This window comes from Symphalangus syndactylus, chromosome Y (assembly GCF_028878055.3).
Source record: "Symphalangus syndactylus isolate Jambi chromosome Y, NHGRI_mSymSyn1-v2.1_pri, whole genome shotgun sequence".
Classification (NCBI taxonomy): Eukaryota; Metazoa; Chordata; class Mammalia; order Primates; family Hylobatidae; genus Symphalangus; species Symphalangus syndactylus.
In genome coordinates, this window is record NC_072448.2 from 6,508,924 (window position 1) to 6,522,909 (window position 13,986).

Genomic DNA, 13,986 nt, shown 5'->3' on the forward strand with positions numbered 1-13,986 from the left:
ACACAACCTTTATTTCTTCTAAGCCTGAAAGCTACACATTGTTTTAGTTAATTCTTAATTTCTTCCAAAGTATAAATTTTGTAGAGATGTTGATATCCTTTAATCCAGTATTTAGGAAGTATGCCATTTAATTTTATGTAAGTTGCTTCGTTTATTTTTTCAGACTGTTTTTTCAAGAAATTCCATTTCCTAAAATATACCCATGGGAGCCTTGGATAAGGATGAAAATGCTAAATTATATGCATAAAATACAAAATTAAAAATCAGTGACGTTTTTCAAGTTACATAAACTTGTCTTCCATTTGTAGTAGGTGTTTCGTGTTACTATTAGCTGGATGAGTAGTAATACCAGTTAAAGTCCTCACGTTCCACATTTCCAAGTGATACAGGGCAAAGTATTTTGCCATCATGGACTTCAGATTTCATAAAGAAAGTGCTTCCATTTCTCTTATTAAATGAATTCTCTGAACTCCTAAAATGTATAAACTTTATGAGTATGTGGAACATGAGCCTCCCTCTCTGCCTTCTGCTTTCAGAATGATGTCAGTGCTTGAAAACGGAAAACAGTTCAGTGTCTTTAGGGGTTCCTGATCCAACAATTACTTATTCCATTCATCTTCTATAGAAGCATTTCTGATGATGTTTGAATTTGACTTTCAGTCTGAGCCAAATGTATATGGCTTTTTTTTCTGCTTAGTATTCATTATCACACTTACTCTTGAAATTATAAAAAACTGTTGTGAAGCAAACAGATGTGAGTAAGTTACCTCAAATCTTTTCATGAGTCAGCATCCATGACTGTGGAAGAGGCAGCAGTTTATTTTCGCATGAAATATGTCAAGTTTCTGTAGTCAAACTATACAAAGCTGGGCTGCACCTAATTATTGGTATAAATTACATAAGGCATCTAAACAGTGATAATTTAGAAGACTCAAAGCACTGCTATTCACTTAAATCTGAAGAGGATCTGACTGGACACATGTATCTCTGACAAAAAGTCCGAGTGCCATGTAGATGTTTATGTTGGCTTTCCTTGATTCTCGGCCAGTAACTTCTGTGAGGTCCGATAAGGCAAGCAATGAATTCTCTCTTAGCCTCATCTTCTTCATTTGTAAAATTGTTAAATATTTTGCATGACTTCTTCATACTCAGACTTTAATTGTGGTTGGCTTAGAACTCTTTCTCTTTCAACATTGTCTTCATTTCTCCACCGTTTTACTAAACCTTAGTCGTGATTGTTGATATGTCCTCAAGTATCATATACGCACCACGTTCCTTGGAGGTGGTAGAGTGTAGTGAATAGTCAAACAGGTTCTGGGTTTAAATCCTGCATCTTCTGCTTCCTAGCTGTGTGATTTGGGTCAGGCTAGTTGCTATCTGAGCCTCATTTTCCTCATCTGATTGTTTTAAAGACAAAATAGTATATAAGACAAAAGAGATAAACAATATGTGAAAATATTCCAGCCTCTGACACATCGAAATTCTCAAGAAATATTTACTGTTCTCAGAACAATATTCTATTCTATTCACAATAACAATTGTTAAAATTTTTATGCCTGTTCTAAGCTAAAATCTCTGCAAGTCCAAGGGTTAATCAAGAAACATTAAATGTCCCCCAAATAATTATTTCTATTTAACATACTTTAATTTTAAAACAGTTTTAGGTTCACAGCAAAACTGAGCATTGAAGTGTAAAAGCTTTAAGATAATTTTTTGCCCTTTCAGTATTTAATTTATTTTATTTAGACCTGATTAATTATAAAATTATTTTTCCTTAGCCATGGGAATTCAATATTACGTTATAAAGATATTTCAACTGGAAAGCGTTTTTTTTTTTTTTTTTTTTTTTTTTTTTTTTTTTTTTTTTTGAGACGGAGTCTGGCTCTGTCGCCCAGGCTGGAGTGCAGGGGCACGATTTCGGCTCACTGCAAGCTCCGCCTCCCAGGTTCACCCTGTTCTCCTGCCTCAGCCTCCCTAGTAGCTGGGACTACAGGCGCCTGCCACCATGCCTGGCTAATTTTTTGTATTTTTAGTAGAGACGGTATTTCACCATGTTAGTCAGGATGGTCTCGATCTCCTGACCTCGTGATCCACCCACCTCGGGCTCCCAAAGTTAATTTTTGAATGTATTTCAGATTTTGCTCTAGCATATTTAATGAGATATTAATGTTACTATATAATCTAAATTTTGGCATATCATTTTATATCCCTCAGCGTTTAAAAATCCTTTGTCATTATAGCTTGTACTCTCTGTCTTTTAATAGTGAACTTAATCTATTCATACTAAATATGATTTTGACATATATGGATATATTTCTGCATCTTTAATAAAATTTCACTGTATTTTTACTTCTTTACTTTTTTCGTTTGTTTTCTGCTTTTCATTGACTTGATTGCATATTTTTCGGGGGTGTGTTGTTTGTATATTTCCTTTTCTATTTAATCTGTGTCGCTTTTCATTGCTCTTTAGTTATTAAATGTTGAATAAAGTGCATTAGCACTAATGAAGCACAAGGTTGCATTAACAAAGTACAACTTGAATCAATCATCTCCTTCTACCTGAACAATTTAAGGGCTATAGAAAATTTTAGATATGATCATCTCTTCCAGTTTTTATGTTATTGCAACTTGTAAATATAATTATGTTTTGTTTTTTAAGTTCCAAGCTAAATAGTCATTATCCTTAATGTTATTATTGCTGTTACTTTGGTTATTGATTATTTAGATACACCAACGTGTTTTCAAGTTTCTGTATAACTCAGTGCCACTTAGATCTCACTCTTTTCTTCTCATTGAAGCTTATGTTTTGGTGCTCTTTGGTATGTAAACTCAATCATTTATTTGAATGTGTGTGTGTGTGTCTGTGGCAGGGTCTCAGGCTTTCACCCAGGCTGCAGTGCTGTGGTGCAATCATGGTTCACTGCAGCCTTGACTTTCTGGGCTCAAGGAGGTCTCCCACCTCAGCCTCTTGGGTAACTGGGACTACAGGCATTTGCCACCACGCCCACCCCAGGATAATTGTTTGTATTTTTAGTAGAAATGAAGTTTCGCCATCTTGTCCAGGCTGGTCTTGAACTCTTGAGCTCAAGCAGTCTGCTCTCCCCAGCCTCCCAAAGTGCTGAGATTACAGGCATGAACAACCATGGCTGTCCTGAAAATTATCTTATTTTATATATCTTACTCTTAATAATTTAGAAAGGTTTAAAATAATAGATTGATGGATATTTTCTCTTAGCACTTTGAAGAGTTTAAAATCATAGGTTGATGGAAATTTTCTCTTAGCACTATTGTCTTTTATAATTTCAAGATACTTTCATTTTAAATTATGAGTGGAAAACAGAAATTACCTAAAAGGGCACAATTACTAGACTGACAGTATTATGGGTTGAATTGTGTACCTTCAGCAAATAATGAGGCGGTAATTCCAGTAGCTGTGAATGTGACCTTGTATGGCAATACAGCCTTTGCAGATGACCAAGTCAGGATGAGGTCATTAGGATGGGTCCAATCCAATATGACTCTGTCCTTTCAAAAAGGAGAAATGTGGACACAGGGAAAGATAGGCATACAGAGAAGGCGATGTGAAGACACAGGAAGAATGCCATTGATAAGCCAAGCGATATGGTCTGGCTTAGCTCCTGTAACTCCCATGTGTTGTGGGAGGGATCTGGGGGAGGTAGTTGAATCATGGTTGTAGCTTCCATAACTCCCATATGTTGTGGGAGGGACCTGGTGAGAGATCATTGAATCACGGTGTTTTTTTCCCCATGCTGTTCTTGTGGTGGTGAATGAGTCTCACAAGATCTGTTGGTTTGATAAGGGGTCTCCTCTTTGCTTGGTTCTCATTCTCTCTTGCCTGCCGCCATGTGAAATGAGCCTTTCGTCTTCTGCCATGACTATGAGGCCTTCCCAGCACATGGAACTGTGAGTTCAGTAAACCTCTTTTTCTGTATAAATTACCCAGTCTCTGGTATGTCTTCATGAGCAGCAGGAGAACAGACTAAAACACCAAGAAACACCCAAAGCTGCAAGACATTAGGAGAGAGACTTCTCTGGAAAGCTTTTTCCTTTTGGCTCTCAGAAAGAGCCACCTTTTCAACACCATGATTTTAGACTTCTACCCTCCAGAACTCTGAGACAGTACACTTCTGATTAAGCCACCCACTGTGCGCTGTTTTGTTAGGGCAGTCCCAGGAAAGTACTACAGCTACAAATCGTAAACAGAAACAAGAGCCAGGAGAAACCAGAACCTTCAACCCTCCATGTAGTACTCTATCCTTTCTTTCTGGAGGTTTTCAGAAGGCATTTCAAGGATTCAGCAGGGGGTTGGTAGACCATGCTGGGCCCACTGTGTCCCATTCCTGCCAGATTCCTGCAGGAACTGCACGGTTTACTAGGTTACACTTTCTGTTTATGGCTTCTCAGGATGCACACTTGACCCTATGCCCTCTCTTAATCCTGGCAGCCCCCCATACTCTGCCTAAATAAATACCAGTGGACATAACTACCAACATGCCAAAGTCCTCAACATCTCATATTCCATGCAAGAATACGTAGAGAGGCTCTTTATACTGTCATAGATTATACCAGCCGGGTATCCAAGTGATGTCGACAGGGCCCCAGTGTTTTTAGACATTTTAATAAAAATTCCTTTTTAAAAAATCAGATTTTGCTATAAAGTCATGCTTATAATCCCTATGTTCTTTTCTTGACAGTATGTTTTTCCAAAAGAATCCTCAGCCATCCACATAAAAACAGTTTCCATATATGCGAACTGGAAATTTTTATAACTGGTAGAAACAGACTAAAAACTGGACTTTCAAAAAATACAGTTGGCCTTTCATGTGTACAAGCTCCACATTCACAGATTCAACCAACTATGGATAGAAAATACAGTATTCCCAGATTGGGCAGCCCAAGGATGCAGAGGGCTCAGTTTTAATTTTCCCAGGTTATACAGGACCAATGTTGGAATTTTAGCATTTCTGGATTTTGGCATCCATCAGGGTTCTAGAACTATTCCCTCATGGAGAACGTGGAAGCACTGTATATACCAATGGCAAATAAGCAGTGAAAATTTGCTTTACGCCACTAGTCATTAGGAAAACGTAATTAAAACTGCAATGAGATGCCCTATACAGCTACTAGGATGGCTATAATAAAATCACAGAAGACGGAGTACTGATGAGGATATGTAGAAATATCAGTGGTATAGTTGCTTTGGAAAACAATAGGGAAGTTTCTTTTAAATTTAAATATACATTTATCACATGACTCAACTATCAATTCCTGGATGTTTACCCAAGAGAAATAAAAGCATATTCATACAGAGACCCATTTGCTAATGTTTATAGCAACTTTATTTGCATGGCCTTAAACTAGAAATAATCCAGAGGCCCATGTATTAGTAAAGGTATAATCAAATGGAACACTAGTTTGCGATAAAAAAAATACAATATAGACATATGTAACAGCATGAATAAATCTCCAACGCATTAAGTAAACTCAATAAAAAACAATCAAGGCTACATAGTATATGATTCAATTTTTGTGACATTATTTAATAGCCAAAACTGTAGCCACCCAAATCTGAGTGGGGTAGACAGGGGCTAGGTGTCAGGTTGGGGGTGAGGACTGATTACTAAGGGGCACTAGGTAACATAGTACTTTAGGTTGCTGTAACAGAATATCATAGACTGGGTAGTTTATAAACAACCAAAATTTATTTTTCACAGTTTTGGAGACTAGAAGTTCAAATTCAAGTTACTGACAGATTCAGTGCCTGGTAATGACTCACTTCCTGATTCAGAGGTGGCTGTCATTCTTTGGTCTCCTCACATTGTAGAAGGACGGGATATCTCCAGGGTCTCTTATAAAAAGCACTATCTCCTTTGATTAAGTCTCTGTTCTTATGACCTAATCACCCTCCATAGCCTCCAACTCCCAATACCGTTATATTGGGTATTAGATTTCAGCATAAAATTTCAGAAGAATATAAAAATTGAATCTATAGAAGAAGGGAATTTTTAGGATGAAATGTCTCCATTGAAGTGGTTGTTACACTACTGTAAACATTTGTCAAAAATCATCAAAATGAACACTTAGAAAATGCTGTTATATATAATTATCGTTTGGTTGTGTCCCTCCAAAAGGCATGTGTTGGAACATAATCCAATGAACCACTGTTGGGAGGTGGGGCCCAATGGGAGGTGTTTAGGTCATGAAGGCAGAAGCCTTGTGAACAGATTCATGCTGATTTAAAATAACTTAAGGCTGGGAGTTCAATCTCTTGCTGTCTCACCTTCCACCATGAGATGACACAGAAAGAAGGTCCTCACCAGACACTTGCCTTTGCATCTTGGATTTTCCAGTTTCCAGAACCATGAAGAATCTCTACAAATTGCCCAGTCTCTTATATTCCATTATAGCAGCACAGACTGAATGGAACTATACATGCATTGCATTTGAATGAATATTAGTAAGAAATTAAACTTTCACCACAATAAAGGAATCTTTGAATGAGCACTGGGTCCCTCTGAGCAAGGACATGGACAGATGTTATGTAAGAGAAAGGACTGGATCAGAACTTTGAGAGCAGAAAGCATCAAATATTCTACAGCTTGAGCCTTCTGTAATGGTAGCAGTAGGAACTGAAGATTCCTATGTTTTTGTTATCTTACATGGTGAATTGGACTCCACTAATGGAGGGGCTTAAGATATGAGCAGCCATTTATTTTGTATAAACAGTTGTGCAAAATGAATGTGCCAATAAACCATAATAAAATAAATTGGGAGAGCTTCAAATCTAATCCACCTTTTAGGAAGTCTATGATGGATAGACTTGACCTACAGAATCTAGGCACACTTTTGATAAGCCAATAATTTCCTCGCTATATAGATACCCCTAATTCAGGCTTCAGGGGCTAAAAAGTGTTTCCAGAGTTGCAACAAAATGATCAATACTTGAACAATATAACACACACTACAAGATTCCTTACTTTGAATGTTGAATATGTGTAGATATAGAGATACTAACTGAAGAAATTAAAGTTTGGCAGCTTTTGAAAATGTAGTCATTCAAATATGTAAGGCATTGTTTGATGACACAACCAAAAATAAAGTTTTCATATTTCTTTATTCAGTATTTTACATAATCTAGGGAGATATAAACTTCTGGCTAACAACAAAATAAATGTTCGCTTAGGAAACAAGACTCCCAGACTTAAACATCGTTACGAAAATACATATGTGACCAGCTATGTTTGGTTTCTCCACTGTCTTTTGGTTGCACTCTAATTTTTCCAGCTTGAAGTATCTTGTCCTTACGCATTTTTAGACATCCAATACAGAGGTAATATTTATTTATTCAGTATTTGTCACTTTGAGAGTACTATGTTTTCTCAGATCTGAATCATCAAGTTGTTCTTGAATATTATACATTTCATTTTCAGGGTAGAATAAACTTTGTACTGATTATATTTGAATTTGTTACTTGAAGTGGAAATTGTAAGTGATAGCAGAAAGCCTGAGTGCTTTGAAATGAGGAATACTGGATAGTGAAATATTGGTTTAAATTCTGGATCTTCCAGTGATAGCTGCCATCAAGGACACAATTTCTTATCATTTTTAGCTTTAAATCACTCAATTTGGACATAGAAATAATAAACACATTTTACAAAGTTATGCTGGTGTGATGAGATCAGCATTCAGTAAAGGGAAGCTGATACGACTGTCAGTCAACGGATTCATCTAGCTATTTACCTACCCTTCTTTTGTTTTCCTCTCTGCAGCCAAAAGATTTAAGTTCAAATTCTGGATTGATGGTTTATTACATCTGTGACTTTTAGCAAGTTATGTACTTTGCAGTCTAAAATTTCACACTTATAAAGTATGATATTAACATTAAAGAGTCTATAAGAATCTAGTTTAGTGCCTGAAATATAGTAGGTGCTCATTTAATGACAGCTACTGCTATTTTAACTTTTAGACATCACTATTACTACAAAACTGGCTTTGATATTTTACCTTTCTAAAATCTATTTTTTTGCTTCCTAAAATGCAGACTGTCCTGCATCCAAACTATATTGGAAATTAAATATTTTAATGGAAAATAAAAATCACACACAGGTCAAGTAAGTTATAGTGGTTTTGAACAAAAGGCATACAATTTCTTTTTAAAAAAATATAAAAAGTATTAAAACTATGTTCAACACGAATATACTTATATGTGTATTATATACATGCTGGAAATATCAGTTTTTAAGGGACTACATAGCAGCTACATGTTTTGATAATTGACATTATTCAGCAAATTTTTCTAATACATGAAGTATGTCAAATGATGAGTTCAGTATAACATTTTTATCTGCATTGCTTTGTTACTTTTGTGCATTACTATTAAATGCATTGTTATGTGTTGCTGTAAGTTGTATTATTGCATATTAAAATCATTCTTAGATAAAATAAAAATCAATAAGGTCATTTGCACAGCTCGAGAAAATGTTTTTATCATACAGAGATTACGCATTTTTCTTTTAGCACTTTTTTTTGCATGAAATCAATTATTTCAGGTTTTTTTTTTAAAAAAAAACAGCTTCCAGGTAAAGTAAATATTTTCACTTTTAGCTACACATGGATATCCTCCATTATTTATGTTGTCATATACTTATCTTAGTAAAAGGTTTGACTAAAAATAACTGCTTATCCAAAGTGTACTTATGTTAAGTGTAGATATATTTTGAGTAAATAAAAAGCAGGTATTTTTTTCAGAGATAATCTTAAAAATGCTTTTTCATGAATCTGGAAGTTAAATAGCTGGAAATGAAATCCAGAAGTAAATGATACCACTTGTAAACATACCTCTGACATTAGGAGTATACAGGAAATTATGACAAGTGTCTGTTATCATAGATAAGTAAGGGTATCCCATGGGTAACTAAAAATGAACATATTTAATGGGAGCCAAGTTTCGTATTTTTAAAAGACATGGAGAAATTTATTTCATAAGAAAAATCTGTTTAAAATGGAAAATCTTTGTAAAAAAAATACTCTTTTTAAAATCCTTTGCTAATGGCCTTCTTGAACTTTATCTTAATGTATATAAGAATTCTTCAAAAATCACATTATATAATTAATTAAGGATTTTAGAGAAAATTAGAAAGATACTGCAATATGTCAACAATGTTTAAAACTGATGTTAAATAAGTCTGGGCGCAGTGCCTCACTCCTGTAATCCCAGCACTTTTGTAGGCGGGTCACCTGAGGTCAGGAGTTCAAGACCAGCTTGGCCAACATGGTGATACCCCAACTCCACTAAAAATATGCAAATTACCTGTGTGTGGTGGTGGATACCTCTAGTTACAACTACTCTGGGAGGCTGAGGCAGGAGAATTGCTTGAACCTGGGAGGTGGAGGTTACAGTGAGCCGAGATCACGCCACTGCACTCCAGCCTGAGAGACAGAGCAAGACTGTTAAAAAAAAAAAAAAAAGAAAAAAATATCGCTGCTAAATACGTTTCTGGCTATTACTAATTTCTATTTGTGATGGTCTAGTTTGTGCTTTTCTTTTTTAATAAAGACTTGTTTTTTAAAAGAAAGCACAGTGATCTGGATGATGTCTTATGGTAAAGCCTTGGGGTAAACTCCAAAGGGTAAGTATTAGCAGTGTCGATGCCACCTCATTACAGTAACCACAATACCACATTTAAAGTGAAAAAAAAATCAGACTTTTGTGAAGTGTCTTGCAAATTCAAATCCTTTCTATGATGGCAAATAAAACAGGAATTTGGAGCACCAAACTTGCCCCTTCCTCTGCAATAAACTAAACACAAAAGTTTCAAACATGTTTTAGAATGAATTCCTAATTTGATACATCAAATGACCACCCTCTCATCACATTGAATACCTATGGTAAGAAATTAGAATTCTCTCTCTCCTCCTTCCTTGTTAGTGTAGGGTAGAAGGGATTTTTTTTTCTCATCCATCACTAGGTTCATGGCTGAAGCACCTATAACAAAAGACAGTTTAACAACAGAAAAGCGTACATATTTATTTAATGTAAATTTTATGTGACATGTGGACCTTCAGAAATGAAGACCCAAAGAAATGGGGAAATCTATGTATATTTATGCTTAGGTTGGATGGGGAGTAGACAGTCATGAGGAAGCATGATTGAACAGAGGGAGTATGATCTAATGGTAATAAGCTGGGGGAACTTAGCAAGGCCTGTTTGTTCATGTTACTTTCTGTGTCCCAGTGTGACATTCCTTGTCTCCAGATATGAGGCACATGAGGCTCTTATCACATACTTCAGAGGAAGATCAGATTTTTTTTTTTTTTTTGGGACAGTGTCTCCTCTGTCGCCCAGGCTGGAGGGCAGTGGCGTGATCTCCGCTCACTGCAAGCTGCACCTCCCGGGTTCACACCGTTTTCCTGCCTCAGCCTCCCGAGTAGCTGGGACTACAGGCACTGCCACCACACCCGGATAATTTTTTGTATTTTTAGTAGAGACGAGGTTTCACCGTGTTAGCCAGGATGGTCTCGATCTCCTGACCTCGTGATCCACCCACCTCGGCCTCCCAAAGTGCTGGGATTACAGGCGTGAGCCACCGCACCCAGCTGAAGATCAGATTCTTTTACAGCTTGCTTCAGAGAAGAAGGATTGGAGAAAGTCAGAGACCTTTGTCCTTTGTGATTTTCTCAAATGTGAAGGTGCCATCTTCTGGGGTAGCACGTTCTGAACCCAATGCTCTGGGGTAGCGTGTTTTTATTTGTAGAATATCAAGAGAATGGTGTTGCATCTTTCAGAAAACCCAGTCTAGAAAATCTTAGGAATGAAATATACAACCTAATTTTATACATTTTTCTAATTTCTATTTATGGTTAATATTTGAAGAAACATTCCCTCATGCATATATAGTTTTAGTTTAATGTAAGTGGATAAGATACATAATAGTGCTGGTTGCAAAGATTTTGTGTTCCAGAAGAGTTCAATAATATTTTCCTTAAAGGTTGGCTTGTAAGAAGAAAATTTATTTCCAACATTTTAATCTTTGACTCTGCATTAGCCATTTTCAAGTAGATAAATTAATTTTTTTCACTTGAGTTATTTACTGAAAATTCGTGAACTTAATTGCTGAAAAGCTTCAGCTTTTGCTGTTTTTTTTTTTCGCTAATCAGTGATTCAGTGATTACTATTTCTTTTCTATTTTCTTTATATGTACTGTAATTTCTCAATGGCATTCAAAAAACCCTGGAAAGCACATTGAAAGTGGAATTATTTGAGCTGGACATATACTTGTGCATTAAAAAATTCTCCAAATATGTCTTTAAAACTTAATTAAAAATGTCAACTTAGAAACTTAATGTGCCTGGGTCTTAGTCCAGAGGACAGTGGTATCAGCTCAAACAGGAAGATAATGGAAGGGGATTTGAAATTTATGATAAGGACTCCTGATCAGTTTAAGAAAGACAGTGACAGGATCAGAATATACGTTACTGCCTGCTGTGTATATGCAGCAATAGCGGTTATACCTGGTTCTTTGTCTCCAAATCAGAGCACAGGCCCAACAAGAACAATCCTCGGTCCACTTATGAGGGAGTCTTATCCACTCAGTTGGAGGGATGGTTTCCCTGCATATTGCTGCAAACTTCCTGTCACTGCCCCAGAGGTTTAGAATTAGCATTCATGACCTTCAAACAGCTTAATTTCCCCAGAGTCATTGAACACAGCTAGTTGGCCCTACTAGGCTGAAAGCCATATGGCATCAATTGTAAATGTTTTGCTACCATTTCCCAACATAACCACCTGCCTGATTTACTGTTTGCTGGATGCTCACCTTGAATGTGAATATGTCCACATAATTTTTTTCTTTAAATTAAGAAATGTAGTTTAAAATTATGATTCATTTTATCCTATTAAGATGTTGAAGGGGGATGCTGAAGAAGATTCACATTGTCAGTTTTGTATAAATCCACTTGTTGGAGAAAAGTGTTGAAATGAAATTAACAAAACCATCATATAAATATAAACGTGTAGATTGTTAAAATTACAGTTTTAGGAAATTTGCAACATAAAGTACAAGGTAAATAAATATCTCATTTTGAACTCACATATTTAGTACAAAATATTGCCCAAAATCCATCCTAGGGCTTGGGGATATTTAGAAAAGAGAAGACCCCCAGAGCTATAAATCATTAAAAAACCAGATAGCTTAACTTCAAAATGCATTTTATTTTTCTTAATCTTGGGTTTCAAGATAAAACCTTGAAGAAAACTGTAGAAGCCTTTACGCTTAGCCATAAAATAGACTCCATTTCCCCCCCTTTCCTACCATGTATACTCCCTTCACATTTATCTAATTGTATGCTGTCGTCTATATGCCTTCTTAGAAGTTGCAGGGGCTAATCTTGAGTCTGACAAAGGAAGCTTGGAGACTCAGCTGCAAAATTCCCAAGATTACTGCAAGGTGGCTGGCTAGTCAACAACCCCGCCATTGTTGAGATGCTGCCAGCTCGTGATTCAGGAGGACTGAGACACAAAATAGCCACCAGAGCAAAACACACAGACACTGTACTCAGCACAATTCTTGCGCGCCTTCCTTATCAATTTTTCCACACTTAAACCCCTACCCTCACCCCCAAAATTGAAGTGGTTGGTTTGAATGGGAATCCGGCCACATCCCCTTTACTAGTTTTGTTTAGTAAAATCCCTTTCTTTCTACCAGACCTCACTCTTGTGAATTGGACTCTGCAAGTGGTAAGCATTCAGATCTGTATTCAGTTACAACGAAGTGATCTCTCTGCAATGGATACAGAAAAGATAGGTTCAAGGGGAAATATAGGGGAAGAGGGAGCGGGAACTTAAATATTGGGGATAAATGAATTTGGGATAATTAAAAGCAGACATAGAGAAAATTCTGAAGGGACACTGGTAATAGTGTATATGGAGACATTGTGCTCCTCAATGGAAATGTTGAGGATACAATATTGCTTCCATGCATCTCCCTTTCAGCAATTCAGCCCAGTGACTTGATGCAATGACATCACCAGTTCTCTTCTGAGGAAACAGTTTTAGACATTCAAAGCCCAGTTGTTCAATGTAGCCGAGATTCTTTAATTTCTATTTCAGCTAATTAGTAGCAATACAAACTCTTGCCAAACAAGAAATGTGAATTCTTAAAGATTAAATTTTATTTTATCTCTATCTAGAGGTAGGAAACCAATCTTTTGGGAGGCACAAATTAGGATGACAGCCAAAATTCATTTATTCATTCCAAAATAAAGCCTTTATGTGTAGCGAATTATTTTTCATAATTCTAGAAAGTGGCATGTTCCAGCAATTATAATTATAAATTGTACTGTTTTTGGAGGGTAAAATAGTAAGTCACATCATTAAGGTCAAAATGATGTTTAAAGGAAAACTATAACTATGCCTTTAGTATATTAAAATTAGATAATATTTTGTACATCTGTCCCTGCAAAATAAAACACTTTTTATATGTTTTCTTTGGCTCACACACAACTAAATTTGATGAGATAAAATATACAAATATTTGACAGGGTCAATTTCCTTTTCAAGTTGGATTTTAATTAATTCAATAAGCATGTATTGATGACCTACTGTATGCAATACATTTGGCTATATTTAGCATATCTGATTTTGCTCTATCATCATGGATCGTGATGTTTGTGACGGGGGATGTTTGCGACTGGAAGCTTTTTTTTCCCATTAGCCAAATAAATAAGTAGGTAAATGCTTAAATATTTTTTTAAAAATCCACGTGGTGTTATTTTGAGAGGTATAGAATTTATCTAAGCTCCAGTTCCTTCCATTGGAAAAATGAGTATTTAAATGAGGTAATATGTATAAAGGCAATGGCGGCTGGGCACGGTGGCTTGTGCGTGTAATCCCCGCAATTTGGGAGGCCCAGGTGGGACGATCGCTTTAGCCCGGGAGTTCAAGATCAGCCTGGGCAACAGGGAAAG